A 14,063-nucleotide genomic window follows, 5' to 3' on the forward strand; every position below is an offset into this window, starting at 1 on the left:
TTTGCTCGTGCGGTGGATGGGCGAGTTGGGCTAGTGAGATGACATCTATCTCGGACGTCAGGAGCAGTCTAGAGGTCAGAGGACTAGATCACTTCTAGTAGTCAACCCCCCTTGGACCTGACAGGATCAGTGACCAGGCCGGGAAGACGGGGGTCCCGAGAATTGGAGCCAGAGTGCTGTCGCTTTTTGTTGTGCTGCACTTGAGCCGAGACCAGAGAGACGACATCAAAAGAGCTCTAGCGCTGAAGATGAAGAGGAAGCAGTTGATTCTTATGTTCATACGATGGTGCGGGTTGGTGACAAGCAGGCGAGGCGCACGGTAATTATATGGGATGGATGGGGAAGGTGTTGCGCGGCCATGAGATCAGTTTGTGTCGGACAATCCGCCCAGTGGACCCTCCTCAGGCGACGAACCCCTTGATTCAGGTGGCAACCTCCAACTATGAACAAATAACCCGACGGCGAGATCATCCCACTAGTGAACCGTCCTCATTTGTCGGTAGTAGGTGGTGTGGGAGGTTGGCGCCGCAGCTGACGGGCGCACACCGGAGATTCCACACCAAATCGAAGTCCGCCGAGCCGGCCGGTTCTAGTCTGCTGGCATCTGAGTCTGCATCCGACAGGAGTCCGTGATCCAGCAGGTCCGAGATCCATCCAAAGTAGTCGGCGTAGGAGATCCAAGCCCAAATCTGATCCGAGTCTGCGTCTACGTTTCGGACCGGGAGCTGAAATTCAAAGTTGGAGTGGAGGATTGTTCGTCTGATCATCCGCTGCCGGACCATCCTCCTCTAGTCCACTCCCGTGCAATTTTTTTGTTTGTTTGTTTTTTTTTTAATGGGGGCCGGAGACAGTGCAAGTTTTGTGGCAGTGTGAAGCGCGACTTTATGACCTGCCAACACTAGTTCAATCATGTAGTAGTAGGTTGTTCTCAAGCTGATGATGTGAGCCATCTGGATTGGAGTGTAAAAGAGATGCCTACGTTACAAACAACAGCTCCAGGGGTTAATGTTGAGATACAGAGTGTGCCGGTTGTGTGTGCTTGTTGGAAGGGAGAGACAAATAAAGATGTCTTGGAGGATTCCCTAAGTATGCATGACGTGATACCCCAAGTTTCTCATGGGTTGGTAGAGGGCCATGATACTGATAATTTGGTGGAGGCGTGGGAAAGTCAGCTTGGATACAAACATTATGATACCAATCTTCTCGATAGAGGCTTTGACTGTGGTGATGAGAAAACGTGGTGCTCATGCTAGATCAAGTGTGTGGAGAGGAGAGACTCATAAAATACAAGAATAATATCTTGCTTATTAAGTTGCTTATACATACAACTAGGCCTTGCTCTCATACAAAATGCCTCATGGCCTCACCTTTAAATAGGTGAACAAGTGGACCTCAAGTCCATTCACACTCACACCCTTCTCTCACCCTTCTACTCAACCTTAGTCTCTTAATACCCCCCTCAATACCAACTATGGAAGGATGGAATAGGTGGTATTGGACATAAGATGCCTTTATAACATTAGGCGTACAAGGCTTGAATATAGGTGTGGTTATCTAGGATTTACAAAAGTGTTCCTAGAGTCTTAGAGGCTAATACATTGTTGCCATCTAAGTCTTTAATTTGTTGTCGATGAAGATGTACACCTAGATGATGGTGCACCCACTCTTTGTGTTTGCTTGGCTTCTTGTAGATGACATGGTTGAGACATACATGCCATTGCTTCCACCATATGCTTTCCACCTTGACCATTCTCACACAATGATCATAAGCAGGCTGCCACCCTTGCTTAAGTGGTTTGCTTTTAGATGGTCCTCCAACATGCTTTATGCTTCTTTGAATACCATATCTCCTCCATGAGTAATGAGGTAGATTTAAATGGGGAAGGGAAAGGGAGGGTCTTACCACTTGCCTTATGCATTGGTCAAGGGCAGTGTCTACTCCACAATTACAATAGCTTTTATGCATGTTGGTTAAATGATACCCTTTAGGGTTTGAAGTTACAAGCTTAATGAGTAATTGGTTGAGGTAAATACTCAAACAAATAAGGTTGATCATCCTTGGCTCAAGAAGGAGAGGATATGGCTCATAATGTTGCCAATGCCTCTTACAAAAGTAATGCCAAAAGATGCTTACAATCATGACAAACAACAAGGTAGAGCATTTAGGGATTCTATGCTTAACCTTACAACTCATCTTATACGATGAAAATGCAGAATATGCAGCGGAATGACATGCCTTGGGCTTGGAAGGTGAGAACATATGGCTTATGGCATGCCTATGCCTCTTACAAACAAGGGCCTCAAGGGTAATACACATAAACATTAAAGATGAACACTTAGTGTACATGTGTTCAACTTTAAAACCACTCAAAAATCTGAGTTTGATGATGAAAAAACCAGAATTCTTCAACCTCTTTAGCTCATGAGATGAAGACAATTGGTTCATGGTTGCACCATTTCTCTTTGGAAGAAGCGGTTTGTCTATGAAGACTTGAATGTGGCACTTATGGTGTGTGCCCGGCCTCCATGTTGATGAAGAAGAGCCTTCTTAATGTAAATGACCTCCTCCTTTGATGGTTAAGACCACCTTAGTGTTTAGCAACACTTTAGTTGATGATTAATATCACCATTTGTGTGTATAAAACATAATTAGTGCTAAAAAGCACATTTTTAGTGTAAAATAATACTTATTTTGGTGATTAACTCACCATTAGTGTTTAATAACACTATGAGTGTTTAAAAACACTTTAAGATAACCTCTCTTTGCTGGATTAACAGAGTGATTAGTATTAAACAACACAATTAGTGCTTAGAAGCACACTTTAATCACTTTGAAAGCTTAAAACTTGATGTCGGTGTTGAAGCTTGACGGGTATGAGGTTTATGGCTAACTCATGTAGATGGAAAACACTTCAAAATCAAGATTAGGACCAGCAATACTAATGCACTCTCACACTTGAGTGATTAGTAGAAGGGAGAGATGATTAGAGAGAACAAAACCCAGAAACTCAAGCTTTAATGGAAAGCTTGAGTGAAAATGAAAGAGGCGCCTGGTTTTTCTCCTCCAGCCAGCGCATCTGTGGACGAAATAAGCTGAGATTACAGCTGTAGGTACTCCACACAATGGGCTATTAAAGCCCCAAAGTGGCTTTGCTTATTGTGGTCTACAGCCAAGCAAAGGTTGTACGACCAGCGCAGCAGGCAGAAAACGGTGAGCTACTTCGTGGGCAATGCCGTCGCAGCGCCAGCAGCTATCATGAAATTAGCCGTACGAACTGCAACGCTCGGTGCTGCTCTTCAACTTTCATGAAGGATTCATGGAGTATTGAGCTCTCTACATGCCTGTTGAAGGCCTCCAAGGGCTGTAGGTTGAGCTCCACACAAAGGAGATGAGCAAAAAGGATAATTTTGTCCTATTCTCTACACCACAAAGTTTGAACTCACCTAGGCTCTGATACCATGATGAGAAAATGTGGTGCTCATGCTAGATCAAGTGTGTGGAGAGGAGAGACTCATAAAATACAAGAATAATATCTTGCTTATTAAGTTGCTTATACATACAACTAGGCCTTGCTCTCATACAAAATGCCTCATGGCCTCACCTTTAAATAGGTGAACAAGTGGACCTCAAGTCCATTCACACTCACACCCTTCTCTCACCCTTCTACTCAACCTTAGTCTCTTAAACTATGTGGGACCACATAGTTTTTCAGATTTACCAATTTGGGATTTTGAGCCTGATGATGATGAGAAGGATGGGTTCTCTATCACAGTAACTCCTATGATACTATGCAGGGCATATCAAACGCAGTTCAATAGGGTTATGCTCATGATGATTTAAATGAAAGCATGGGAAGCTTGTACATTCTTCAATTGGTGGATATTGGGGTAGATAAGGTAAGGCATTCAGTCACCACCAGGAGTATGCAGGCAGGCTACATGAAGCACTCATATTAGGTCCGAGAGATGTTGCTGAAGTCGGCGGGAAGTCTCGAAGGACAAGATCACTACATGGCGGGGGGAAGTCTCGAAGGACAAGATCACTACATGGCGGGGGTAGTGTTGGATCACAAGTGTGTTTACTTGAGGTTCGAAGCATACAGATGAGGCGGCTGTGCAGCAAGGAAGAGCTGGCAGTTATGGACAAGGCCGTGCTAGGCAAAGGTAGCAATTCCGTGGTACTAAAGATGGTGCAGTGGATAGAGATTGAGCAGGGGTGGCTGGATAGCCAGAATGTGCTCGAGATGCAACTATACATTGTCCATAGTGGAGCCAAAATGATATCTCAGGATCATGAGCAGATGAAGTGTGTTGCAAAGATGGCAGAAAGAAGGAAAAAAGACACAGATAGGTAAGAGAGAGGTCTCCCAGATGCTCGGATGAATGAGCAAGTGGATAACCAATCTGTACTTTATGCTCGATGTTGAGCAGGCAAATTATGGATAGTCCAGATGATGTTTCTATCCATGGGGGTGGGATGGTTATGGTGAGGGTTGCGGGAGCATGGAGTCTAGAAGAGCCAGGTGGTGGTGATGTCCTTGGATGTCTCTAACCTTGCATCAGATTTCCCTCATGGTGCAGATGGTCAGGAAAATCTAGTTTCTAGTTTCAGTCAAGATGATGACATAGACTGGTTTGACATGTTGCTTGCACTACAAGACACTACTGCCATACACGCGTTCGATACATGCGATAAGTTACGGGCGCGTGTATGGTCGCGCATGTATATGAGTAGTATTGGGCGCGTGTATATTGGCATCTACGTTCGCGTGTATATTGGCATCTACGTTCGCGTGTATAATGGCATCTATATTCGCGTGTATACTGGTTTCAAAAATGCATGTGTGTACCAGCGCATGTATATACGCGCAATTATACACGCTTTATTACACGCGATAACAGAGAAATTTATTAAGAAAAACTCCATTCCTTTACAAAATTAAAAACCATTTTCTTTAAACCATCTCATAGTACATTACAGTATATATCATTACACAATCCCACTACATGCATTTACAACAATGTAATATATTCAAAAATAAATCATGATATGATAATTAAAAGACAACATATACAATAGAAATGTCATCAATTTAGAACGATACAGTGATGGATTGGTTAGGATTCGATCTCATCTTCAATAAGATCCATCCTTGCCAAACGATCAACATCAATATCCATTTGATCAATTTGTAAGGCTACGATTAAATTTATTCTCGATATTCTGTCCATTGATAATGGTACCGATGCCCTGATCATCCTCATCAACATCACCATCATCCTCAATGGTAGGGTCATCCTCATGATCATGAGAAATGGCACGCTTATCCTCATTATCATGATCATCTCTTATTTTGTGATCATCGATCACAACATCTTAAGCTTAGATATATATGTACATGAAACATATTAGTAAAAAAATGCATACTTGCTCACATTGTTGTGGCAATACGAGCCTATCTTTCTTTGTTTGCCAAAACTTTGCAGAGTCAATAGTACATAGCCACTTGCATGGCGTTTTATCGTTGTATTAGGCCCTTTTTCCACCACGTTCATTTGTCATTCGACATCCAAAACATACACAAAGAAGCGACAAGCCTAAATATGTCTTGGATTGTGCCACAATAATCATCCATTTTTCCATTGGCTCCCTCAAAGCTACTAATGACACCGCAATCTTGTGTATTCCTCTTTTCATCAATTCTTTGTGTTCGAAAATGCTTGCCTTCACACCATATAGCATTGAACATAGTGCACTGGACCAAAATAGAAGCAATATTTGTGTAAGTAATGTGAATAAATATTAAAAGCAAATCACTTACAACTAATGCAAAACATTAGTTCTATGTACCTTTTACATGCATCCTCATGCATACTCCCATTCTTCCGCCGTGATATACAACCCCTCGCCGCTCTCTGCTCTCTCCATTTCCTCATGCAACCAATCAACATGGATATCATTCGAAAGTGTTGCTAGATGCTTAGGGTACGCCTTACGAGAGCCATGTTGCCTCCGAAAGAGAGCTCTTTCTGCTTGCCTTTTTGTCTTTGCATCCTCATATCTTGTAACCCATTTGCTCATCACATCACTATTAAGGATGCAAGTGAAATTGAGATCATCAATCAATGTTCTGTCAATTACTTTACTCTGTCCTTTTCCTTGAGGCACAATAGAGGTCATCCTCAAGTCCTCTTCATTGCTCCATAATCGCGGCAAAGAGCTGTCCACCTGACCAAGATATTTTGAAATCATTAGGACCTCAATGGAAGGCTTCTTGGGCCCTTTTATTTGGCAGTTTAAGGAGTCAAACCTTTTCTCTTAAGAAGAAACGTTTTCTAATTAGAAGCTTCAAAACGGCTACTTTATTCGAATTTGAATTTTGGAGGGAAAATGGAATTTAAAATCTAGCGGACAAAACCATATCATGTAACATATCTATGGAAAGCTCTTGATGCGTAGATCACGGATCTATAATCTCCGCTCAAATCGGAACTTGTATGTAGAAGTTATGGAGGTCTGAAAATTGTAAAATTGCCTCCTCCCCTTTTTGGGGGAAAAAGTGCACCCTTTGACCACTCTTACACCTCTCTTACAAACCCAACATTTCAGTCCACATGGCAACCCCCATTTGGCTATTCCTTAATCACCTTGATTAGGCTTGGGCAAATTAAAGGGCCCAAGAAGACCCCATTCACTTCCTAATGATATACAAGAGACTCTTGTATCAACCAACCCTCGGCCATGCTTCCTTCGGGCCTTACACTTTGACTCACAAAGTCTTTTAAGGTCTTCATGAAGCGCTCTAGGAAGAACATCCAACGTGCATGCACAGTGCCACATAAAGCAATTTCATCCACTAAATGCACAATGAGATGTAGTTGACTTGTGAGAATGGTTCGCAGAAAAGTCTCCTCTACCAAACAAACCACCTCCACTGCCATAACACGCGCATCATCCAACGTGGCTTTACGAGGTACATCAAAACTCTTCACATCTGTTCTATATCTTGCTTCACCACAAGTGGGACAATGTTGAGCCTCCTTATGCGTCCCATGAAAGAGAATGCAATCATTGACGCATGCATGCATGCGATCATAATCCAATCCTCCAAGAGATGTCACATAGCGCCTCGCTATGTCTCTTGAGGTGGGTAGTCTATTCCCCTTTGGAAGCATGTTTGATAATAGCCTGCATCCAATATCATCACAATTAGCCCTAAACCCTAAACCCTAAACCCTAAACCCTTGATCCTTTATCCCAACCACACATCGCGATTAGGATGACGCATTGTCTCATCCTCACCAAAACTGCTTGGAGGAGGTTGATGACATCCTATGTACAAAAGAGCAAACACATAATCATAATCAGTTTTTAATGAAAGTATAAAAAGTCTCTATATCCTGTGTTGATCACGTGTAATAGCGTGTCTCCACTGTTTTAAATCGTGTGTAACAGCGCGTCTAGAATCGCATGTACAAACGCGACTGTTTATTATACACGCGAATATACACGCGCTTCTACATGCGACCAAACACATAACCCGCCGCCTTCTCCAAAAACCATTTTCAAACTCCATCTTTCCTCTCCTTCGTCGCGCCGCCAAATCTTCCCTCTTCCAACAGAGAACTAAAGCCAAGTGCAAGGAGCAGACACGGGTGCAAGGAGCAGACACGGGTGAAGAAAACCAGCCAAAAAGAAAACTCACTTTTCCAGAGGTGAGTCAGTTTGTCCTTTGTCTTGTCTCTTTCCTTCCATTTGTTTATGGGAGTGTCTCTTTTCCTTATGCGATTGTCTCCGTCCTTCTTTGGTCGTGCCTGCTTACGTATTTTTGTGAATGATAGTGACAGTCTGGGCTTTCTTTTTAAGAAAGATTTGTCAGTGGTCTATCATTTTCGAAAAAGTTTTTGCACAGGCCGTGTGTACGAGCGTGTGTATGTCTACGTATACCATGTTTGCACAGATTGTTTACGCGCAGATACACACAGATACACGCAGATACACGCGTAGATTGTTTACGCGCAAATACACGCGTTTTTGGATGGGTTTTTAAACGCGACTCTGTTTGCGTGTCTTGCTTGTCCTCTTGTCCAGTCTATATGCTTTGGTCATCCAAAGCATACAGATCGTCGATCGAGCATAAGAGAGTTGTGCTTTGATACATAGAGTGATTCCCTTCATGGCGACTATGCTTTGATAAATAGAGTGTTTCCTGGCATCGCCATCCCCTTTATCGCCTCTCATAGTAGCTCTTATCACCATCCCAATGGATCCTTCATGTATATACTTTTATTTTTGCAGATTCTTCATGAATCTAGGTTCTTCATCCGATCCATTTGCGTACGGCACTTGGATGATGGAGATGCTAAATCATTTTGAGTACATGTATGCCCATCCCCCTCCTAGATTCCTTGGTATGGTCACCCCGCCCCTGAGTATCCATGTCACTCCACTGCCGTCTATGCCTGCGAGTTCGGCGAGATGGCATTCAGCTTCTCCTCTTCCACGCCCACCGAGGAGACATACCCAGTCCCAGACACACTCACGCACACCCTCCCAGGCACCGTCATGTGAGGGCTCACAGCCACCATCACGTACTCCCTCACAGCCACACTCAGGTACACAGTCACATACACAATCCCCCAGTCATGACTCCACCCGCAGTACAGAGGAGAGTAAACGCCGGAGTAGGAAGAGTGGGAGTGGAGGATGTGGCGGGTGCTTTGGTGGGGGAGGTAGTAGGGCACCCGGTGAGAGAGGAGATAGAGGGAGAAGAGTTAGAGGAGACAGATGAGGAGGAGGAGGAGGTCAGAGAGGTGGAGGGAGTGATTTACTATGATGTGACGGATAGGGGCGGGGTAGTGATGGATGCGAGGGGGAAAGAGGTAATGGAGTACATGCGTGGGGTAGTTTCAAACTTGTACAGAAATTGTTTTATTAAATTTAAAGATCAAAATAGCCGATTAGTGATGGATGCGCGGGGGAAAGAGGTAATGGAGTACATGCGTGGGGTAATGGAGTACATGCATGGGGTAGTTTCAAACTTGTACAGAAATTGTTTTATTAAATTTAAAGATCAAAATAGCCGATTAGTTGGGGAGGTGATAGATGCTGTACATAGTCGGTACCCCGATCCCCCACATGCGACATTCTCGGATGTATGGGGAAGGACACGAATAAGGGAGATCTTAAGTAATAAAAGATCTCACCTTAAGAAACTCATATACAATGATGGGCTAAATGTAGCTGCAAGTGGCTATCCTGCCGAGAGACCTGCCACTACGCACAAATGCGAGTGGAAGGAGGCAAAGAAATGAGCAGAGGGTGGTGTGAAGAGCACGCATCATGTGGAGGCACGACGGATCCAGATGGAGACCATTGGATCGTCACATTTCAGATTTGGCGACGTCGAGTCATGGGAGGCAGAGTTTGTAAGTATCTTGCCACTTTATTTGATTGTTTACTTAATTCATTGATTCTATGATTGTTTTAATCTTACAAATTGTGTTGATTATGTTACAGGTTATGGGGAGGAAGCCCACAGCCCACGATACTGGGTATGCTCGCCGGCATAGCAGACGTGACACGTGGGCCCTCTTCAAAACCGAGGGACGTATTACGGACGCGCAGTTTGAGATGGCCATGAGACCATACGGTCGTCGACAAGTACTTGAAAACTCTAAACGAATGATTTTGGTTTATTGAATTACATATATATATACTTATATACGATATATTACTTGAACAGGCACAAGCTGTTACTGCACTTGATGATCCACCCGCGCCACTGCTCCTGCTGGACGTGAGCACTACTCATCGGACATGTATACTGATGTGAGCTCATCTGATCATGGAGGGAGCAGCGAGTCATCATCTAGGTCTGAGTAGTACTCAGACTTATAGTATCACATTCCATATTAAGGATGTGGTTGTATATATATTTTTGTAACTGAAGCCATGGGCTTTTTTAGACAAACCAATTTGATTTTGTATAATTGAAGCCATGGGCTACTTCGACATATAGACTCCCTTGTATATATGTGTACACATAAAATTTTGATAGTAATATTGAATCGTGAATTGATAGTATTACATTCATGTCTGTCTTGAATCGTGTATTGACAATGTATGCATTCATCTCATTCTTGAATCGTGTAATGACAATGCACTAAATCTTCCTCGTGGATGGTGCAATGCACCCAAAAAAAAATCCAGAGAGTGCTATTGGGTGCTTGAATTCTAGAACAGCATTCAGGTACCAAATAGCACTCTCTGGATTTTTTTTTGCTCTCTGTTCGCGTGTATAGATGCGTCAACTCTGTAAAAGTCACGTGTATATATGCGGATACTTTGTGAAATGCGCATGTATAAGCGCAGCTAAACTGACAAAACGCGTGTATAAGCCCTCGTATCAGCGCGTCTGACTGGGTCTATACATGTGCTTTTACACGCATGTCTCTGGCCGCGATGATACACGCGCTGATACACGGGCCCACTACTATTTTTCCACACGTCATTTTTTGCGGCTAGGAGCGTGGGTATGAGCCCGATCCCTTGTAGTGTTGCAAATGACGGAGTGCTTGTCCATGGTGATAACTTTGCAGAAGTGGATGCAGCTTGGTTTGACACTTTGCTAGAGGAGGATATTCTTCTAGAATCCATGAAACCAAAGGATCTCAGTGATGTGGATTATGTAGATGGTTATGGTATGGTTAGACAGGTTCCAATTTATACCATGGTGTTGGTAAGAGCTTATACAATGATGCATAAGGTGCAGCATGTAGCAATGCTGGTGGTACTTCATCGACATAATTTCATGGTTGTGTGCCATTTTTGGTACATATTCCAGCTATTGCTGGAGCTCTATTTCCATATTTTCTTGGAGATAGGCTATTCTTGGCCTATGATGCAGTTGCTGGAGGCTACACATCGACATATTTACATGTAGATATCTTTATGATGATGTCCAAATGCTGGATACATGGTCCACTCCATGCTCTTGTGTATTATTGATGCATGATGTAAGATTCCTCCTCAGCTTGAATAATGAATAAGCTTCTACCTCAATCCCCTATAATCATTCCCTATTTCTGAATACAAGAAAATATTATTTTTCCTTGTTTTTGCCTAGAGAGAAGAAAAATTCTAGAGAGAGGTAATTCAATATTGAGATATTTTTAGATTTAAAATTATCCTAATATCTCAAATATATTTCCCTAAAACAGAAGTTCAAAATAAATTCTCCAAGGTGCATTAGGAATCAATTAAAAATGATATAAGAGACCTTAGCCTATTTTCAAAAAATTTTGGATTATGGTCCAATCAAGGTTCCAATGGGCCAATAGGATTAATCCAACTGTTGGGAGGATGAGATAAATCCAATGAATAAAATAAAAAACCTAAAAATGAGTAAATGCTCACATAAGATAAAGAGTTGACTGAGTACAAGGTTTATTAGTTAAAAATTAAGAGATATTACTTAAAAAAATGAGATATTTTGGAGAAATGATGAATTTTTGACACCTTGGTAAGGAGAGGGGGACCTTTGAGGTAGGCGCTATTCTCATCTGTGAGCTATACCACCATGCCAATATTACATTAAAATAATCATATTTTCTATTATCCCTTAAAAATCCTCTACTTTTGTAAAGCTTGGAGCTTCTCTCTCTCTTCAACAACTCTTGGAGCTCTCTTCTTCACTTGCTAAACCAATTGATTGGTTTAGGGCTTCACTTCTAGAAAAATAAGCAAGTTAATCCTTGAGGTAAGAATGAATTTTATGGTTTTTTGTTAATATCTCAAGTGACCTCTTCTCAAACCCTCTCAAGCTTGAGAAGTTTTCTAATTGGTTGTTTTAAATTCAAATCAATCTTTTCCAAAGAATTTTAATGTGTAATCAAGAAAAAGTTAATCTTTATGCTTAATTAGAATGCTTTCTTATGTATATCTCTCTCTCAAAAAGAATAGCCACTCCTATGGCTAATTCTTTAGCAAAAGAATGCTTCTTATTCATAAATTCTTATTTAAAACCAAACTCTTAGCTTGTAAAGCTAGAGAATAAGAAAATGTATTTTTATGCTTTTAAGTTAACAAAAAAATGGTTAATTATTTTAGATTATTTATAAGTAGTTAAAAACTACTTTAATTGATTCTAAATGGAAAAGAGATAATCCTATCAATTTGGAAAAAGAAAAATAATGGAAATAGCTTAATCTAGTAGAATAATCATAATTAAGTTTATGATTATGGTTAAAATTATGATTAAAATTATGATTAAATTTTATAATTTAGATTTAAGCTTAATTATAGATCTTCTATCATATTTGCATTACAATGTTTTATTCTTTTTAAGAAAATTAAAAATTATCAGTAATAGTAGCAAAGCTATGGGGTAAAATTTTCAAAAAATAATATGTATCTTATTTTATGCATAATGCTAAAAGAGGACTTCCTACCATATTCTAGGATTGGACGTCCTATGTAAAAAGAATGATTTTTATTATATTCATGAAAAATATTTTTTTAGTATTTATGTATAATTATTTAATTAAAAGAAAAGAGAAATTTTTGGTAAATTTATTTTTTTGCAAAAAGAGGAATTACCATGATAATTAAAATCCAAGTAATTAAATGATAAAAGAGGAATTCCCATGACATTTGAAATTCAATCATTTAAATACAAAAAGAGGAATTTTTGGCATATTTGAAATAATGGATATTTTTTTAATTTAAAAAAGAGAAATTTTAGATAAATTTATTTTATAATAAAAGAGGAATTCCCATGACATTTGGAATTCAATCATTTAAATGTAAAAAGAGGAATTTTAAGCATATTAAAAAAATGTATATTTTTATTTAATTAAAAGAAGAATTTTTATGGTATATCAAGTAGAGAAAGGTTTAAATTGAATTTTGGTGACAAAAGAGGAATTTTCACCATAATTCCACCTAGAGAATTAGGGTTGATAATTGAATTGGTAGAAAGAATATTCTTAGATATTTTATGTGGATAAATCACCAAATTGATATTTTACCCAAAATTAGATTAATGAAAGAAGAGTATTTTTATAAAAATCTGATATTCTCATATAGAACCATTTCTTAATCTATTATGGTTAAGAAGGAATGAAATTCATAAAGTTGGAATTTTCCTTACGGTTAGAAGTTCAGTAGATGTTTATCTGAAGAAAATCCTTAGAATCAAAGTTAGAAGTAAACCGAAAAATTTTGGTTAGACCACGACTGTGAGAGGGGTGGCCAGTAAACTACTTGCCCATCTCTCGAATCTGAATCAAGCAAAAACCTTGTGACTAATTCCAATTTTTGACACAAAGAACAGACTACCGTTGAATTAGCGTAGTTTTCCCTTAACCAAAATCACCAAGAATCTAGATGGAAATTAAGTCAAATGATGGGTAGATTACCCTGATGAGAGATCAATGATTCTCATTAAGAAAATTTGGATTAAGGAAAAAGGGTTTTGTGGAACCAATCTCAAACCAAGAATTCTACTTGCATAGAACCTCTGTTTTCTTTTAAAGGACTGCTTCATGCCAGATGCTGGAGGAAGCATTTGATATGTGTTTAACTAAGAAGAGACTCATTGTGCAACAGTCGGTGGGGAGTCGTCGAGGGACGTTGCTCGCGGGCAAATCTTGTCGAGGTCTTGACCAGCCTCAGTATGGTTAAAATGGTGAGCTTCCGATACGATGGGCGAGGACCGACAAAGCGATCCCTGAGTCAAGTGCTAGGACACCTAAGTAGGATCCTAGAGGGTTCTGACCAGGTGATGCACGGGCTCGCGGTTGCTAGGACACCCATGCGTATGTCGAGGAAGATACGAATGAACTGAAAAGAATGACTTTTGTGAACTGAATTTTGATATTGGATCTCGTTGGTTGACCAAGTGGTCTTCAATGGAGAGTCCGGTTGATATATTTTGTAAAACAATGGACTCAATATTTTGGAGGATTATGATCAGTAATACTATGATTTTCATTGAAAGATTGTTTTAAAGACAACCGAATCTGTTATAATGGCAATTTCATATTGGGTGTGTAAGTGG

This window comes from Cibotium barometz, chromosome 25 (assembly GCF_041138505.1).
Source record: "Cibotium barometz isolate CiBa-2024 chromosome 25, ASM4113850v1, whole genome shotgun sequence".
Taxonomy (NCBI): domain Eukaryota; kingdom Viridiplantae; phylum Streptophyta; class Polypodiopsida; order Cyatheales; family Cibotiaceae; genus Cibotium; species Cibotium barometz.